Below are 19,801 nucleotides of genomic sequence, written 5' to 3'. Positions count from 1 at the left end.
GGAGTGCTACATCCCACTTCTCTAGCAAACCCAGTGGTGGTCCGGAAGGCAAATGGGAAGTGGAGGTTGTGCATTGATTTCACATATCTCAATAAGGCTTGCCCGAAGGACCCGTTTCTCTTGCCGCGCATTGATCAAATTGTGGATTCTACTTCAGGCTGTGATTTTCTCTCATTTCTGGATGCCTATTCTGGATATCACTAGATTTTCATGTCGAGGAAGATGAAGAGAAGACCTCATTCATCACCCCATGTGGTACATACTGCTTTATCCGCATGCCGTTTGGATTAAAGAGTGTCGGGTCTGCTTTTGCAAGGGCAATCCAGATTGGTTTTAAACCTCAGCTGCACAAAAACAGTGAAGCTTATATGGATGACACTATGGTCAAAACCAAGGACAGAGCAACTCTTATCCAGGATTTGGAGGAGACATTTGCAAATCTGCGCAAGATCAACTTGAAGCTCAAGCTAGAGAAGTGTGTGTTTGGCGTTCCCTCCAGCAAGCTGCTTGGGTACTTTGTGTCCCATAGGGGGATCGAAGCTAATCCCGACAAGATCGAAGCCATTGAGCAGATCCAAGCGCCAAGGACATTTAAGGATGCACCAACAGGATGCGTTGCCGCACTAAGAAAATTCATCTCCAAATCTGCCGAGCATACACTGCCATTCTTCAAAATTTTGAAGAAGGCAGGTCCTATGAACTAGACCCTGGAAGCAGATGCAGCTTTGCAAGAGTTGAAGGCCTACCTGTCCTCTGTGCCTACCTTGGTTGCGCCCAGACCCCAGGAGTCGTTGATGCTATACTTAGCGGCAACCGACCAAGTGGTCAGTGCAGCCTTAGTAGCATAGCAAGAAGTGGATGAGCTAGAAAGTGAGCAGAGACCGACAGAGTCAGATAAGGATCAGGATAGCAGTGAGCACAGTAATGAGGGCAACCCCAAGGACGTGGCGGGGAAGAAAGTGGTGGAGCGCCTAGTGTACTTTGTCAGCTCCTTGTTAGAACGGGCTAGATCGTGGTACTCTGGTGTGCAAAAGTTGATTTTTGGTCTCATAATGGCCTCAAGGAAACTGAGCCACTACTTCCAAGCCCATGAGATCACAGTTTTCACTCGTTTCCCGTTGCAACGGATACTCCTAAACCCTGAGGCCACCAGCAGAATAGTGGAGTGGATTTTGGAGCTATCCAGCTTTGGTTTGAAGTTTGAAACCATATCAACTATGCAGAGCAGGGCGTTGGTAGAGTTTATTGATGAATGGATGCCAACCCCTGATGAGGAAGTAACAGAGACAGTTATCCCCGTCAAGGAATCACCTCAAGAATGGATTATGTATTTTGATGGTGCTTTTCCCTACAAGGTGCAGGGGCTGCCGTGCTTCTTGTCACCCCCTCCGGGGAACACTTGAAGTACGTCATCCAAATGCATTTTGCCCAGGAAGAAGCAACCAACAATACAACAGAGTATGAAGGGCTCCTTGCCGAGCTCAGGATTGCAGCTGAATTGGGAATTAAGAAACTGATCATTCGAGGAGATTCACAACTTGTGGTGAGACAAGTCAACAAGGATTACCAAAGTCCATTGATGGAGGCATACATCGAGGAAGAGAGAAGATTGGAGGATCACTTTGACGGATTGCAAACAGAGCACGTACCCCATGCGGAAAACAGCATAGCTGATCATCTCGCAAAGTGTGCTACACAAAAGCTTCATGTGGAACCAGGAAATTTTGCTCTCCATCTTACTCAGCCTCCGTATCCCCAGCAATAATGGCTCGGAAGAGGAGAAAGTTGGACGCCGGTAAGCCTCTCCCGGTAGAGCCGTCCGCTCCCGGCAGAGACCCTGCTGGAAACAACTCCTTGCAGCCTACCGGACCACCCCCTCCAGCCGGGCCCATGGACCCCGCGTACGAGGCTGGTGCTCCCGCAGCAGAGGAGGTGCCGCTAGTCCTCGTTGCCAAGCCCCAGGCTCCAACTTGGGCAAGGCACATTGCCCGCTTCCTCCAAACCAGAGAGCTTCCCAGTGACCAAGACGAAGCTGAAAAGGTAGCCCGGAGGGCCGGTATGTATCAGTTTGTCGATGACACTCTATACAGAAGGAGGCCCAATGGTGAGAAATTGAAGTGCGTCTGCCGGGAAGAAGGAAAGGAACTGCTGGCTGAGATACACAAAGGCATGTGCGGCTCCCACATTGGATCAAGGGCATTAGTTGGGAAAGCATTCCGGTAAGGATTCTATTGGCCCACAGCCCTCCAAGATGCGGTCGAGCTAGTCACTAGGTGTGAAGCCTGCCAGTTCCATTCCAAGAAAACCCACCTGCCTGCCCAAGGTCTTCAGACAATCCCTCTATCATGGCCATTTTTGGTCTGGGGCCTCGATATCCTCGGCCCTTCCCCTGAGAAATTGGGGGATTTGAATTCTTTTTCATTGCCACCGACAAGTTTACAAAGTGGCCGGAACTGACTGTCGTGAGAAAGGTGACTGCTCAGTCAGCTATCAAGTTCCTGAAAGATCTAGTGTGTCGTTATGGAGTTTCGGCAAGGATCATCACCGACAACGGCAGCCAGTTCACGAGCCACACCTTCATGCAATATGTTCGTGCCCTCGGATGTAAGATCTCATTCGCCTTTGTGGCACACCCCCTGGAGCAATGGACAAGCTGAGAGGGGGAACACTGAAGTGTTGCGTGTACTCAAGACAAGAACCTTTGGTACACTGAAGAAGCACGGCAGGCGGGGGATCGAGGAGCCGCCGGTAGTTCTCTAGTCCCTCAGAACGACACCAAACCGAGCTACCGGGCAGACTCCCTTCTCCCTGGTCTATGAGGTAGAAGCAGTTATCCCCATGGAACTCATTTACGGGTCGCCTCGAGGGCTTGCCTACGATGAAGTAGTGCAAGATCAGCATCGGCGTGACGATGCTGTGCTACTCGAGGAGAACCGTCTCCGGGCTGCTACGTGTGTTGCACGCTATCAGCAAGCCCTGTTTCACTATCATAGCTGCATGGTTCATGTCCGGTGTTTTGAGGAAGGTGACCTTGTCCTTAGGCGCGTTCAGTCCGCCAAGGGTACAAACAAGTTTTCACCAAAGTGGGAAGGCCCTTACCAGGTAGTACGAGTTACCAGACCCGCGCAGTCCGTCTGGAGACCGGAGATGGCACTCAGTTGCAAAACAAATGGAATATTCAGCATCTCCACAAGTTCTACCCGTAAGGCGCAAGGCTGTCGGGCCCTGCCCGGCAGCCACCCATTTGTACAGGCCTTGCCTCAGCTGCATGTAACCCCTTGTACAAAGTCGGGGCGATGACCCTGTGCGAGAGAAAATAAAGAAGAGCTATAGGGGGCCCCCAACCTAGATAACATGCATGCATGAGCATTCCAAGATCACTGCATAAGCATTCCATGAGCATTTGCATATGCATATAGATAGGATCACATCATGCATTCATTCTCATCTGCATGAAGCTGCAGGTTCTTGCCGTGAACTTGGCTTTGACAAGGAGTTGAGAAGATTGCCCAAGACTGTGATCCCCAGCAAGCCAAACAGATAAGTTCTACCTCTTGTCCGTTCGTGTTCTGTAAGCTATAACTTATGCATTAGAAAATCTCTCCACTCTTTTTAAACTTAGGTGCTCCCATTCCTGACTCGAACGTTGCTTCAGTCAGAATGGTCGCAGTGGCCTTTGATAAAAGGAAGTTGGCAGGGTGTCGGTGTCAAAACCGATAGATCTCGGGTAGGGGGTCCCGAACTGTGCGTCTAAGGATCAAAGGTAACAGGAGGAAAGCAACACGATGTTTTCCCAGGTTCGGGCCCTCTTAATGGAGGTAATACCCTACTTCATGCTTGATTGACTTTGATGAGTATAGGGGTTACAAGAGTTGATTTACCTCGAGATCGTAATGGCTAAACCCTAGAAGTCTAGCATGTATGTTTGTCATTGTCTCTATGGACTACGCCCTCCGGTTTATATAGGCACCGAAGGGGACTAGGGTTGTACAAATTCAGTTTACAGAGAAAGGAAACTATACATCTGGACGCCAAGCTTGCCATACACGCAAAGGAGAGTCCCATCAGGACACGGGAGGAGGCCTTCTATCTCGTATCTTCATGGCCCATCAATCTGGCCCATGTCACATAGGCTGGCTCTCCGAGGACCCCACAGTCCAGGACTCCTTCACAGGGGGCTCGTCCCTTTGTCTGTAACCCAGCAGATGTGACTCTTCGGCAGACAAAAAGGGGGACGGCAAGATAAGCCTACCAGGAAAACCTCGTTTATTTACATTAAAGAGGCATCTCGCCTCTGCATGGACATATACATGCACGGGTTCCCGGCAAGGTTTATCTTTTTCACTAACATGCTGATACAAGTACTAGCATTATAGAGCACAAACATGGACTCGAGAGATTACATTATTTGAATTAAAATTTGGCAAGTGCCTATAGATTTAACGTTGAAAAAAGATAAGTGCCCCGTAATCCCCTTTCTTGTCCCTCTCCTCTCAGGCATGGCAGCTGAAGGCAAAGAGGGCAAAAGGGGGGCACCGGGGAACACGTCGATGGAGAGCACGGCGGAGGCGACCCGTTGACCACCTCCACCAGGGCCAGCAGGACACGGCAGGGCTAACAGAGCTGCATCCCGAGAGGAAACCTGCCGAGATCCAGCTGGAAGGTTGCTGGGGAGCCCGAGAGCACCATCCCCACTCCTGCATCCAACTCCCCGGCAAATCATATTGCTGGGAAGGAGATGCGGATGCAGATGATGGTGCTGCTGCCTGACGAAGATGGTGCGGGCGGCGATCAGCCGGAGTCAGAGTCGTTGGCCTCCCGCCCGCTATTGTCTTCATCACCGTCACTGTCCTCCTCGTCGCTTTCGCTCGAGGAGGAGCTTCCGTCGTCGGTAGAGCTCTCCGCGTAGCACCCTAAGCGAATTCCCAAGCGCCCGAAGACCTTGACGGAGAGCAGGCGCTCTCCATTAATTTGAACTGGAGAACATGCCCCTCCAACAAGCTATGGGCAAGGGCAAAGGTCTTCCAACCACGGCGGACTTACATAACATGAGAAGCGGGGAAGTTGACGTCAACCCAAATGTCGCTGTTCCCACAGCCCCTTATGTGAGCCTCAGAGCGTGCGATGGATCAAGCTCCATTTCCCGAGCAAACGGGGTCGGGAGGCGGAGATGGCCACACAAAGGCTTGTACAACCTGATGAAGAATTCCCGAGGCTGGTCTCCAACATGGCCTTCCATCGGGGGAGGAGCCGCCGATGAAGGCGCAACCGGAGCGCCACCCCGTCCTCCTCTTCCTCAAGCACCATGATGACCTCGGCCTTGCCCCCTCCCTCCTCCTCTCGCAGAAGGTCCACCACCACGGGCTTCAGAGGAGGAGGGATGCGTTGTCGAGTAGAATCCCTCTTCGCCGCCATTGGAGTACTAGCGCACCCCCGCCGCCTCACCATGGCGGGCAAAGGAAGACTACGAAAAAAGAAGGAGAAAGAGGTGCGTATGGAAAGGCACCGTTCCTGCCCCCTTTTATAGAAGGACAGTGTCGAGGCTGGCCTCTCACCTCAAGGACATCCGCCCCGCTCATCCAATGTGGCCTCCCCACCTATCCAGAGGCGCAGGGAATCAGGGCCGACTCGCTGCTCCAACCAGTGACGTCTGATTTCCCGTAGTGGCACTAACACTCTTGCCCCCGACATCCACCATCTACCCTTCCTAAGGCATGGAGGACACATGGCGGATGAACCCGAAGCACGAAGGCAAGTGGAATGGTAGTTTCTGCCCCGTGATCATGGGGTGCGAGCACCATGCAGGACACGATCTGAGCTTTTCCCATAATGTTGCGCACGAGGCACGGGGAAACCAGAAAATGGCCCAAAATCAAGACTAATGAAGAAGCAAAGAAGATCTCAAGATCCCAGCCTCTTTAGCAACTCTTCATGTGCCCTTATTAGGCCCTACCCCGACGATGCTCGACAGCGCGCTCGGGGCAGGCCTGGGGGCTTCTGTTGGTGCAACAAACCACCATGCCAACCACTTCACCATGACTCACGTTGTCGATCAGTGCGGTGTCAAGCCGCAGAGTGATTAAGTGGCAGCCATTCGCCACATGGCAGCCCCTTTCTACCAGGAAACCCATAGATTACACCCATCCTGCAACGTGTCAGACAAGCAGACATGGGGATGGCTGGATAGCCTGGCGAGCCTTGTCGAGCAACCAACGATGTGACGTTGAGCCGTGCATTAAATGCGCACTGTCAGCCCACAGAGATAGGTATGATAGCATTGTTTCCTATCATATCAATGCATAATAACTGATTTGCCACTGTGGTGACCTCTTAACTTATAAAAGGAGGCCCATGGCAATGATAGAAAGGGTTAGAAGGTTGGATAACTCACACCCCCGTACACGCGTAGTTGCTGTCGCCCTGAGGTAACCCTTGCCAGGCAAGTGTACTACGCTCCACCACCACATTTCCACCATCAATCCACCAAAGCATGAGTAGGGTTTTACGCCTCGCGGCGGCCCGAATCTGGGTAAAACTGCCCGTGTGATCTCTGTCATGCTACCTCACGTTCGTCTACTCTTTGTGCAACGTGACGTCCCCCTGCCGAACTAGCAAGGGGCCTCCTGGTCCCATAGGTGGTCGTGGTTTCGCGCGACAATGTGTTACTCTGTTCTTATGAACTTAATACTCTAGATGCAGGCAGGAGTCGATTGATGTGTGGGGTACTAGTTGTAGATGCAGAATTCTACTTAACACGGACGTGATGCCTATATTGCATAATCATTGTCCTAGATATCGTCATGACTTTGCGCTTTTCTATCAATTGCTCGACAGTAATTTGTTCATCCATCGTATTATTTGCCTTCATGAGAGAAGCCTCTAGTGAAACCTATGGCCCCTGGGTCTATTTTCCATCACATTAGTTTCCGATCTACTATTTTGCAATCTTTTATTTTTAGATCTATAAACCAAAAAACCCAAAAATATTTTATCTTTTGTTTAGTTTTATCTATCTCTATCAGATCTCACATTTGCAAGTGACCGTGAAGGGATTGACAACCCCTTATCGCGTTGGGTGCAAGTGTTTGATTCTTTTTGTAGGTACATCTATTGGGGAGTTGCGCTTTTCTCCTACTAGATTGATACCTTGGTTCTTAACTGAGGGAAATACTTATCTCTACTGTGTTGCATCACCCTTTCCTCTTCAAGGGAAAAACCAACGCAAGCGCAAGAAGTACCAGGCGCTGCCGCATGCACGGGAGGCTCGCCCACACACATGGGAGGCGCGGCCGCAGACACTGGTGGCATGGTACGACGCAGCAGCAACGACGCCCGTGACGGCGTGGAGCAACTCACCACTCCTCATCAAGATGAACTAGATTGGCGAGTTGCTGAACCACGCGCCGGCTTGGGGTGGCAACTAGCTATGTCGGGCCAGGCGAGGTAGGTGAAGCACCGAATGGCCTCACTCTTATCCAGAGGGCTCAGCGGGCCACCCATCTGAGTAGTATGCTGGAGAACGGCTCCTCAGAAGCCATCGTAAGAGTGGAGAAAATGGTGGAGGAGATGGGGGCGGCGGAGGGGTACGATTCTTGCCCACTGTCTGGCCTTGTTTAAATAGAGGGCGGACGGTAGGAGCTTTGCTAGCGTCTGGCCTCATTTAAATTGAGGGCGGACGGGAGGAGCTCGGCTGGAGTTGCGTTTAATTCCGGCCCACTCATGAACGGACGTGTGGCCGGAGTAGGTTTCTCGGTTTGCATGTGGGTTTGACGGAGGCATTTGAGAGCATGGTTAATAGTATAGCCAGCTGCTGCTACATGAACATGCCATGTCACTGAGAGTTAGCATTATTAATTGGTCATAGAATAGAGTGGGCTATAAGCTCAAAAAAATTCCACTTTCTCCCTATATCTTTTATCTCATTAAATGTTTTTGCCTAGGAGCACGCATAGAGCTTGGCTCTTGCATGAGAGCCCACTCCTTTACTTTTTCCTTGTCTCTCTCCTCCACATAGGCAAAAATGACATGTAAGCGGGCTTATAGCCCACTATACAACCAACGGTCGGCTATAAGAAGTTGCCATGTCATCTACAGCCAACCTCTTTGCGGACATGTACAATAGTAAGTTTTAAATATGTACTAGGCCACTCGACGTTGGTGGGCATAGAAGGGATCTTGTGCATGTCCACCACCAAGTCCTTGCTTCCGGTCATATGATTTGTTGCTCCACTATCGAGCAACCATGATCCTCCACCGGAAGCAAAACCGACAAGAGATCAATGCTTGGTTTTAGGTACCCATTTTGTAATGGGTCCTTTAATGTTAGTAACAACAGTCTTCGGAACCCAAATAGACCATTCAATGTACTCATAAGGAGAACCAACAAATTTAGCATAAACATGCCCATCACTAGCACGGACAACACATAAGAAGGGTTAAAGTCGCCAGCTTTGTTGGAAGGGGTGGCATTGCCCCTTTTGACATCACCACCCTTCACATTGTTCTTCTTCTCCTTAGGAGCACACTCTCCCTCCTTCACAAAAGTTTGCTTGAGAGGAGGAGGTCGTTTGGCCTTGTCGTTCTTCTTCTTGTTCTTGGACTTGGGTGCGAACCCAACTCCCTCCTTGGCCACAACTTCCTTTTGATTGCTCAAAAGGTCATTGAGGTTCTTCTCACCTTGTATGCACGTCACAAGGCCTTTCTCGAGATGCTCCTTCAACTTGGCATTCTTCTCCACAAGATGCACATGCTCACAACACGGGTTAGTGGCATTTGCATTATCAATTCATACCATATGAGGAAAGGTGGCCTTTTCTTTGGTTAGCTTAACTTGGAGTTGATCATGAGACTCCTTGAGGCTAGCATGAGCACCCTTCAAGACCTTGTGGGCCTTGTCGAGTAAATCAAACTCCTCCTTGAGTCTAGCATGGTCAACGCCAAGTTTAGCCTTCTCGGAAGTTAGCACACGAGACACAACAAGTGCATGATCAAGATCTTTCTTTAACTTAGCATGGCCATCATTGTGTGACTCCTCAAGAGCCAAACGATGCCCATGCTCTTCCTCAAGAGCATTAGAGAGATTCGATATCTCATCGGCATAGTCACGACTATGACCTTCCATCTTAGAGATGGTTTCTTCATGAGCCTCGATCATGTCATTGGCTTCACCAAGTTGTTCTAAGAGAGCAACAAAGTGCTTCTTGGATTGTCCCTTGATCTTACTCATAAAAGACTCAAATTCATTCACTTCCTCATTAGACCCCTCACTTTCATCAATGCCATCCCTCAAGGAGGGATTAGCAATGATGGTGGTTTTGATGTTGGGGGTTGCCTTGTTGGTGGCTTTAGCCATGAGACACTTGGCGGTGATGTTCTCATTGGGTGAGTCGAAGAGGGACACCCGTGGAGTTGTGGCAATGACAACAGAGGCCATGGCCATGGCTTCACTATCTTCTTCATCATCGTCATCCTCATGGTATTCTTCTTGAACCACCAACCCTCGAGTAGGAGTCTTTTTGGTGAAGTTGTTCTTGTTGGGAAAGGACTTGGCTTTGTCTTTTTGCATAAGCTTGCCACCATTGTCTTCCCGCTTCTCGTAAGGGCAATCCACAACAAAATGGCTCACATTTCCACAATTGTAACATGTTCTCACACGTTGCTTGCCCTTGAACCCACTTGAGTTGTTCTTGTTGAAGTTGGGCCTTGTGTTCTTCTTGCTCCAAAATTGCCTTGAAGCAAGAGCCATGTGCTCATGATAATCATATTGTGTATCTTCGGGGTTGCTCTCCTCATCTTCATCTTCTTCCTCTTCTTCCACAATAACCTTGGCCTTCAAGGCAAGGTTGGGCTTCTTTGCCCTTTGAGAGCGCAACACTGCATTGTCGGCGGTCTTGTCCAAGATCCTCATTGCCACAAACTCATCCAACACTTCATTTGAGGTCAAAGAGTGAAAGTCCGGTCTTTGATGAATGACAGAGGACAAGGACTTGTGGTAAGGCATCATTGCTTTGAGAAACTTGCACTTGATCCAATTGTCATCCGTTTCCTTGCTCCCATGATCTCGGAGTGAGACCGCAAGTTTGGTTACTCTCCGAAAGAGCTCACGAGGTTCTTCATCTTCTTTCATTGCAAACTCATCGACTTCATCTTGCACCACTTCATAGTTGGAGCGTTGAATGCTTGCGCTTCCCTTATAGAGGGAAACAACACAATGCCATGCATCTTTGTCCATGGCGAAGGGTCGAAGATGAGGGAGATCTTCGGGTAAAACTGCATCTTGAATGATGAAGAGAGCATTCTCATTGAGTTGATTATCCATGGCTTCTCTAGGGGTGAAATTGCTTCGGTCATGTGGATGGAAACCTTCTTCAATGATTCTCCAAAGGTTAGTATTCACATGATTTAAATGACGCTTGAAGCGATATACCCAAGAGTCAAAGTCCTCATTTTTCACAATCTTAGGAGGAGGGCTGGCATGATTTAAATGAGTAGAAGGAATCGGTCCTCCATAAATTGGAGGTGCCACATGGGCAAAGATGCTGGTGCCATTTATACCACTAGTAGAAGGATCCTTTTCACTAGTAGCTTCCCCCTTGTCGGAGTTAGCATCTGTCACCTTGTCAGTGGAATCACCCACTTTCAACGGCGAGGTAGATAGTTTAAGTCCTTCTAAGAATTTATTAAACATGCTTCCAACCTCGGTTGTCATGGAAGTTTTCAATGTGTCCAAAGCCACGTTGAATTCCTCACAAGACACCACGGTTCCCCCATCACCCATAGACGAGCTCGGATTCACATCGGAGTGCTCCTCCCTACCGTCTACGGTGTCAACCATACTCTTCAGACGGCAAAGTCCTTAATAAAGAGACGAGGCTCTAATACCAGTTGAAAGGATCGATATAGTTGACTAAAGGGGGGTGAATAGGCAACTAACAATTTTTAGCTTTTCTTTACCAAATTAAACTTTGCATCAAAGTAGGTTGTCTAGATATGCAACTAGGTGAGCAACCTATATGATGCAACAACAACAAGTACACAAGCAAGCAAGGGATACAACACAAATAAGCTTGCACAAGTAAAGGCACGAGATAACCAAGAGTGGAGCCGGTGAAGACGAGGATGTGTTACCGAAGTTCCTTCCTTTTGAGGGGAAGTACGTCTCCGTTAGAGCGGTGTGGAGGCACAATGCTCCCCCAAGAAGCCACTAGGGCCACCGTATTCTCCTCACGCCCTCACACAATGCGAGATGTCGTGATTCCACTATTGGTGCCCTTGAAGGCGGTGACCGAACCTTTACAAACAAGGTTGGGGCAATCTCCACAACTTAATTGGAGGCTCCCAACGACACCACGAAGCTTCACCACAATGGACTATGGCTCCGCGGTGATCTCAACCGTCTAGGGTGCTCGAACACCCAAGAGTAACAAGATCCTCTAGGGATTAGTGGGGGAATCAAATTTCTCTTGGTGGAAGTGTAGATCGGGGCCTTCTCAACCAATCCCGAGCAAATCAACAAGTTTGATTGGCTAGGGAGAGAGATCGGGCGAAAATGGAGCTTGGAGCAACAATGGAGCTTTTGCGGGAAGAGGTAAGTCAACTTTAGAGAAGAAGACCCCCTTTTATAGTGGGGGGAACAATCCAACTGTTTCCCCCCAGAACAGCCCTGTAGAGGGCGGTACTACCACAGGGGGCAGCGGTACTACCGCTAGCCCCAGCGGTACTATGGCTCCGCCTCGCGGTACTGCCGTGCAGCCAGGGAGGGCAAGCAGATGGGCAGGGGATGGACCCAGAGTGGTATTGCCGCGATGGTAGGCTAGTACTACCGCTCTCAAGCGGTACTACCGCTTCCACTGCCGCTGCTTAGTGCCGCACAATCCGATACGAGGGGTGACGGTGTCCTGGACTAGGGGGTACTCACCGCGTCATCTCCCGATATGTTAGATTGGGACGAGGACCCCCATGGCCGTATACTCATGGGCCAGTTCGGACAGCTGTCGCATAGAAGGAAGATTCCACAAGACTTGGTGATCAAGACAAGGACTCCTCCCCACCGGCGTATTCAGCTAGGACTCTTGTTATCCTAGGCCTCTGGTGCATTATATAAACCAAGGCCAGGCTAGTCGATAGATCATATACACAATCATAATCATAGGCTAGCTTCTAGGGTTTAGCCTCTATGATCTCGTGGTAGATCAACTCTTGTAATACTCATATCATCAAGATCAATCAAGCAGAAAGTAGGGTATTACCTCCATCGAGAGGGTCCGAACCTGGGTAAACATTGTGTCCCCCGCCTCCTGTTACCATTAGCCTTAGACTCACAGTTCGGGACCCCCTACCCAAGATCCACCGGTTTTGACACCGACATTGGTGCTTTCATTGAGAGTTCCATTGTGTGATCGGCAAAAGGATTAATGGCTCGACTGCAGATCAACTGCGACGTCAGCTTCTTCGTTACCGGCTTGACTGGTCACCTTGGCTGGACCGAGGATTGCGCCCTACCTCCGATCGTTATATTCGTATGAGGGCCTTCATCAACATCAACTCCGATCTCTATCAAGATCATGGACGAATCATCCAGGGAGCCCGGGGGCCCAACGTCAACATTGCCCTCGGGTGACCGTGCTGTTTTTTTGGACAACAAACTTGTATCCGCCGCCACCGTCTCCTCAATTGTCATTTTAATGATTGCTTCAGTGGAATTGTGCGGAATTGAGTCTACAACAACCCTGGAAAATTTCGTCGAGTTTCGATGGAGGAATCTCTGGCAATCCATGATATACCGGAGCCCTGTCAAATCTAGACGGGATTCTGGATGAGTTTAGGGTGTGGTGTCCAGCTTCTATCTCGGACGTCCTTTGGAAGATCCAACCGTTGATTGGCTGCGGAATTCCTATGTCTACCACCCCTCAAAATTTCAGCTCGATCCGACCGTCCAAACTTCGAGAACCTTCCAATTAGTGCGTCACTTTTCGGATCTGTTTTCTGCGCGAGAACGAATCCGACCCGAATTCATCTTCTTTATGAAGGGGATTTCGGACATCCTTTTTGAAGGAAGTTTTGTATGGGGTATTGTGTTTTGTTCCCAAACACATTCCGCTAATTTTGAAGTCTTTTCCAACATGATCTTCACCATCGCACTAGTGTTAAACCAGCCCGACAACGTTGCTCTACGGCTGCCGACCTACGCTAGACACATTGTCACTTATTGAGCCAAGCTCAACTTCTTCGGATCATTATCTCGGCAAGCTGAACAAGAGTCCGGCATCGTGAAGGATAAATCATCACCAACATCGCCGCCCCATGGATTACACGTAGCAGGCACACCGGCATCGCCGCACGGTCACTTCATCAAGCCGGCATTGACCACGTCACGACCGGCATCGGCAGGGCCGCACTGTTGCTTCTTCAAGCCGGTGTCCATCACGCCGACCTACTTCGACTCATCGGCTGACATCGAGGATTCGACATCTCGGCTGGACCGGGGGCTTCGCCATCTCTTCATCAACCTACTCTGGAGACTTCAGCGTCACTAGCCGACCAGCTTCGTCACGTTAGCTGTACCAAGGGCTTTGCCTCGGCAAGCCAACCTTTGCCAGCATCGCCATGCTGTCGCTTTATCGCCCATCAGGCAATGGGTGTGCGGATCGAGTCCCAATTTTGGGAGTCACCTTTCTTCGGATTGCTACAACAAATAAACCAGGTGCTATTAATCCTAGTAATTTTTGCTTGTTTGGGTTTATTTTTCGCAGGAAATTATTACTCTGGTTTGTTTCATCATATGTACACATGTCTATCGAATGATAGCCACACTATCGACGGTCGCATGGTGGTTCGGTCAGGTTCCGTACATAATCCGGCGAACGCCGCATCCGAAACTCGGACCGACCTGTGAAGTTAGGCTTTGCCACGCCTTTGCCACATCACGCTGACGCCCTGCATCGACATTAACTTCGGCGCCAGGCCACATATCTTGAAATGAATTATCTTGCGTAAATTAATTACGCGAGGATTTTTATATATTTATATTATTATTGTTCGCCTGCACTATTTTACATGTGCAGGTAATGGACTTCGACTGCATCATCTGGTCTCTTCGGCAAGCCGACACCGTCATCCCAATCGGCGTAAATCGGCCCGCGTGATCACCTTGTTGGTCGTGTTGCCATACCGATGTGTTCGGTTGCCTCGGGGACTTCGGCATCGCCGAGAAAGCTCTACCTCATCGAGTGTTCGGCGTGCAGGCCATATTTTATTTTATTACTTACTTTGCATAAATTATTTATTATGCAACGATTTTTATTATTATTATTACTATTCTCTCCGGTTTGCACTATTTTTGTGCATAGGAAAATGATCCGGGTCAGGCAGTATCGTCAACTCGGCGTACCGACATACCACGTCACCTCGGCTGGACGGGGGGCTTCATCAACACTTTGTTACCCCACGCCGGGGACTTTGGCGTCACTCTGCCGGCCTGCATTGGCCGTGCTATGTCACCACTTCGGAGTGCCGAGCTCTTTGCTCCGCCACCTCGGGACCGACTTGGGGGATGGAACCTTGTCCCGCATCAAGCTCGGACCGCGTCATCAATGTCGAACACATTAACCAGCCAAGTTGCCTTGATGCTCAAAGTTTTAAATTTTTAACTTGTATTCGGTTCGACCAAGCATTATACTTTTTTGGCAAAAATTTGTTTGTGAAAAAAATTCCTTGTCATAACCTTGTTTGTGACACACAAATTCGAATACCTAGTTCACTTGGGGGGGGGGGGGGGGCTTCCTTCATGAAGCCTTTCCTCTTGCAAATGATTACACTTGTACGGCTTCGTTCCTTGTTCGTGTATTACGCCACAATATGCACCATGTTGACTTAAGCGATTTGCATGTTGGGTTGCCTTGCTCATGTGTTTGCCCCTACGTTCCCGATTGTTCAGCTAGGGAGTAAAGGGAGCACCTCTGCGATTGTCACGATCGGGTCATCCCAGCCGGACCTCAGACTGGGTGAAGCCGAAAGCTAGCGCTCTTATTGTTTTCAATTATGGTCGGCACACAACGAAACTCATGAGTACAAAAATCTATTGCACAAGTCTCATAGTAGCAATGAGCAACCGAAGAAAGGTATCGGTGGGGGTACTATTTTCTTCGAAGATGCTTCTTACACTTCGTCAGTAATATAGCATAAGTTCCCTGAGCGCGCTTTGTCTGTTACAGCCTTATGGCCTGATTGCCTGGTTATCGGAAACACCATCGATATTCTCGACAGGGGGAGTACATAACACTTTTTGTCCCTTGGCCGAAGAGGGAGAAGCCGACGGTCGGTTAAGACGCGTTTAAAGTTCGGGTGAAAACAGATATGATATAAGTACTTCGGTACATAGAATCATTATACAGAAAATTCTTTTACCCAAGTCACTTGGGGGCTCTTAAATTTATATGAGCCATTTTATAATAAGTGTTCTTCTTCTTAGTCGTTGCAAAGTTTTTTATTAGTATTATCATTTATCATTCCTTTTTTTGGCACAAGTATGTGGTCACTAGCCGAGGAGCCTAATTTCTCTCTCAAAGCCGCTAGAGTTTAGTTTGCTAAACTGGCCTAATGAGAAGTACTCCACCTTCGGGATAGGAGGTTGAAGCTATAGGCTGACCCGCTTGAAGTCTTGAGATAGGATGTGTCATGTTAAAGCACGACAGAAGCATTTTTTTTAAAGACCAATTTTTAGATTGGCACCGAACACTTGATCTTGTTCAGACTTCAGGTTTTCACTGACGTTTTTTGGTTTTCCAAGCCTATGGCACTTTTAAACTATTTGTGTGTTTCTAGCATTAGTCTCGCAGTGCAACGCCGGACACCTTTAGGGATTCGACAAAAACATTCTCGGATATTGCTATATATGCATCGGTTTCGAATTATGTCTTTGGTCAATAGTTGGGTTGCCCGGCTCCTGTGCTTGCCTCCTACGTTCCGCTTTGTTCGGCTAGGTGTGCAAAGGGAGAACCACTGCGATTGTGCTTCCAGCTCGCATGGTTAAGCACCTCAGTGGAGAAAGCCAAAAACTGACTGTCACAATAGGCATAAACTGGTTAGCGATCCGATGACTTTGTTAAATGACGGGCCATTCATAACATTGGCCGAAGTGTTTACGGCTTGACCTCGGATGTCGCTGAACACTAACCGGGGGCTCATAGCTAGCTTCCCCAGTTTAAAGCTCCTATGACTAAGCGGAAGTTATAAAGCCCGCATATCTGATTTCCTCGTTTCCGCTAACACAACCGCCTTCGGGCACCGAGACGTCGGCTAAGGGTTGTTTTGTTATGGTGGAAACACCCTGCGTAGTATCTACCAAGGGGTAGAAGCCGACGATGGGCCACTTTCAACTGATAAACGGTCGCAATGGAGTCAAAATAATGATGTAAAGTACTTGGATACATAGAATCATTACACATAATCTGTGATTTTACTCTAGATATTCGATCCTTAATTCGGCCGCCCGTGCCCACATTAAGGCTCGGGGGCTACTGGGCTTTGCGCTCATTATTTACAAATATTAAAGGGGCACATCGATCCCCTGATCTGGTGTTGCCACCCGACCAGTGTCTCGGGGACTACTGCATTACCTATTGAATGCAGAAAATTCAAAGTGTTTAGTGTTCGGCTTGACCGAGCTAGGGGCAAACGCGTCTTCGAACAACAATAGGAACCATCTGGACCTATATAGCGTCAAGCTAATATATTGCGGCAACTCCTCAAGACCATCTCTCAAGGGCCCGTTCGCCAATCACTATTATCTCTAATATGTTACACTGCGTTTTTATTCCTATGTATGCTGCCAAGCTAGGAGTTGATCCTCAAGCCGATTTCGCGCATCGACCTGAGTCTCAGGGGCTACTACGAACAACGGTTTCATGTTTTCCTTCAGGTGCATCTCGGGTTTTAGACTGATACACACCTTGAGGGCTACTTGATATACATATACTGGCTATATACCTCGGCAGAGAATAAACTGCACCAGTTAAAAATATTCACAAAAATCAGCCCGCGGTCGGGGTGGTGCACCCCCTCGGAGGCAGTCCGGCATAAAGCTCGGGCACCAGCAGCTAGCTCCATAGAGGGCATTTCCAGCATTAAGCTCGGCTAAACTCCTTCAACTTTTTGAACCAAGATGATCTATGACATCTTGGATATAGTCCGGCGTTGGAGCTCGGATACAGTCTGGCGTTGGAGTTTGGACACAATCCGGCGTTGGAGCTCGGATACCTTTCGGCGTTGGAGCTCGGAAGCAGTCCGGCATTGGTGCTCGGCTACAAAAGATACCTCGAATGCAGTCCGGCGTTGGAGCTCAGACACAAGAGGACACTGCCTCCCGGGAACAACTTCAAACCCGAGGTGTGGCATAAAAATAACAAGGCATTGATAAAGGCCGGAAACTTAAAGGGGCTCCTCGGATACCCGACGTGTAAACTCTTCGGATGCACTACGGCGATCCTCAAGATCGAAGATGAGAAGATTTTTTGAACCAGTTTTCAAGACCGACGACCGAAGATGAAGAACAGCTTGGAAGAATCGAGGAGCATCCCTAACTTGAAGACCGGTTCAGGGGGCTACTGACGGTGTCCTGGACTAGGGGGTACTCACCACGTCATCTCCCGGACTGTTAGATTGGGCCGAGGACCCCCATGGCCATATACTCATGGGCCAGTTCGGACAGCTGCCACATACAAGGAAGATTCCACAAGACTTGGTGATCAAGATAAGGACTCCTCCCCACCGGCGTATTCGGCTAGGACTCTTGTTATCCTAGGCCTCTGGTGCATTATATAAACCAAGGCCAGGCTAGTCGATAGATCATATACACAATCATAATCATAGGCTAGCTTCTAGGGTTTAGCCTCTACGATCTCGTGGTAGATCAACTCTTGTAATACTCATATCATCAAGATCAATCAAGCAGGAAGTAGGGTATTACCTCCATCGAGAGGGCCCGAACCTGGGTAAACATTGTGTCCCCCGCCTCCTGTTACCATTAGCCTTAGACGCACAGTTCGGGACCCTCTACCCGAGATCCGCCGATTTTGACACCAACAAGGGGCGACCCCCTCGAATCGATGCGGTAGGAGCCCGGTACCGAAGCAGTACTACGGTTGAGGACCCACATGCGGTACTACCGCTGCAGAGCGGTACTGCCGCCTATGGCTCTTGAGCGGTACTACCGCTGGGCACCACGGTACTACCGCTGGGACCAAGCCAAAACCCATAGAAGGGGAAGAAAGCCTCCATCGAAGTGGGAAGGCTCGGTGGGTGAAAAATGGATGTGTACGTGTTGATTCCACCCTAGCTTTACCAATAGCGGATCCCCTCTTGATAGTACGGTGACTCCTACAAAACATGTCCACCAAAACAGAAATGAAAGAGCTACACCGTCTTGGTTAAAACTCCGAGGGGAAGGAATCGTCTCGTGCCAAAGGATAGATCTCTAAAATGCTCAAAGCACATGATTAGTCCGCAATCGTGTTGTCATCAATCGCCAAAACTACATCGAGAGAGATATGCCTTAACACAGGGTCTGTATAAGATTGACTTGTCAAAAGTACGGCGGGTCATTCCAGGATTACCTGGGCAGAGTGGCAGACTTAAAAAGGCAGGATAACCCGGGTTTTTAGATGAATACACCTGGCTTCCAAGCCTGGCTTTTAAGCCTATTACAACGGTCATAAAAACTCTTGTCCGTTGAACAAAGAGCCCCCAAGTAATATTTCATTCCAGGCGCACAAGCCGGATCAATAGGGTAATCATAGCTATGCTCAATGAGCAGGAAGCCCCCAAGTATTTGGTAATTATGGCGTACAAGCCGGATTAAGAGGGTAAGCATAGCTATGCTCAGTGAGCAGGAAGCCCCCAAGTGACCATAATAAGATGAGCCCATAAGGCAGGATACCCATGTTTGAACCGCGCATCATGGCAGCAAGTTCTCTTTGGCAACCTTTAATTTTTCTGAGAACTCGAACTTGCAAGAGATGAATTCTTTTTGAACCAGAATTTCAAACCGGATATTGAGATCTTAAAAGCTTTTTTAGAGACAGAATTACCTTGAGCCAGATTTTAAACCAGATATTGAGAGATTCAGCGCTTTGTGGGAGACATATATCCCTTGAGCTGGGTTTTAAACCGGAATCCTTTATTTTAAGCCGGAAATTTTCTGACGGCCTTTAAATTTTCTGAAACCGGCCAATTATGTCGAGTCACGTCATTGTAGCCGCCGAGTCTTAAGACGACTCGAGGAGTTGTCTTGAGATTCTCCATATTTGACCGTGATATAAACTGATATGAATCATTCAACAACTCAGTGATGTAATAGTCCCTTTTGCAGTAGATAACTTGTCCTACATTGAAGAACTTGCAAGCCATAGTAATTGCTCTTTTAAAGAAAGCAATATGTAATATAAAAATATACTGGATGGACTTCACCTGATATGTCAGGCCAGAAATTATCCACCGCGGAGTTGATGATCACCACGGTGAAGCTGAAATCAATCACGACCGAGTCGGCTGCGGGAGCAGACAGATGAGCCGGCCGCTGTGTCGTAAGCTAGCGCGGACGGGCGTGCCAATCGCAGGTGCGGTAAACCGCGCGGACGGATGAGTCAACAACGTCATGTTGATGCAAATTGGGTCGTAAAAACGGCGGTTTGCACATATATTCGCCGAGCCTCATGGCACGGTCAGATGCTAGCGCATGATAATGGTGGCGCGAGCTATACATCCATGACACGATCATTGCTCTTGTAATGAACAATTGTCCTTC

Source organism: Triticum aestivum, chromosome 3B, assembly GCF_018294505.1.
Source record: "Triticum aestivum cultivar Chinese Spring chromosome 3B, IWGSC CS RefSeq v2.1, whole genome shotgun sequence".
NCBI classification, from domain to species: Eukaryota; Viridiplantae; Streptophyta; class Magnoliopsida; order Poales; family Poaceae; genus Triticum; species Triticum aestivum.
The sequence above is the reverse complement of the archived record's forward strand: the minus strand, read 5'-3'. Positions refer to the sequence as shown.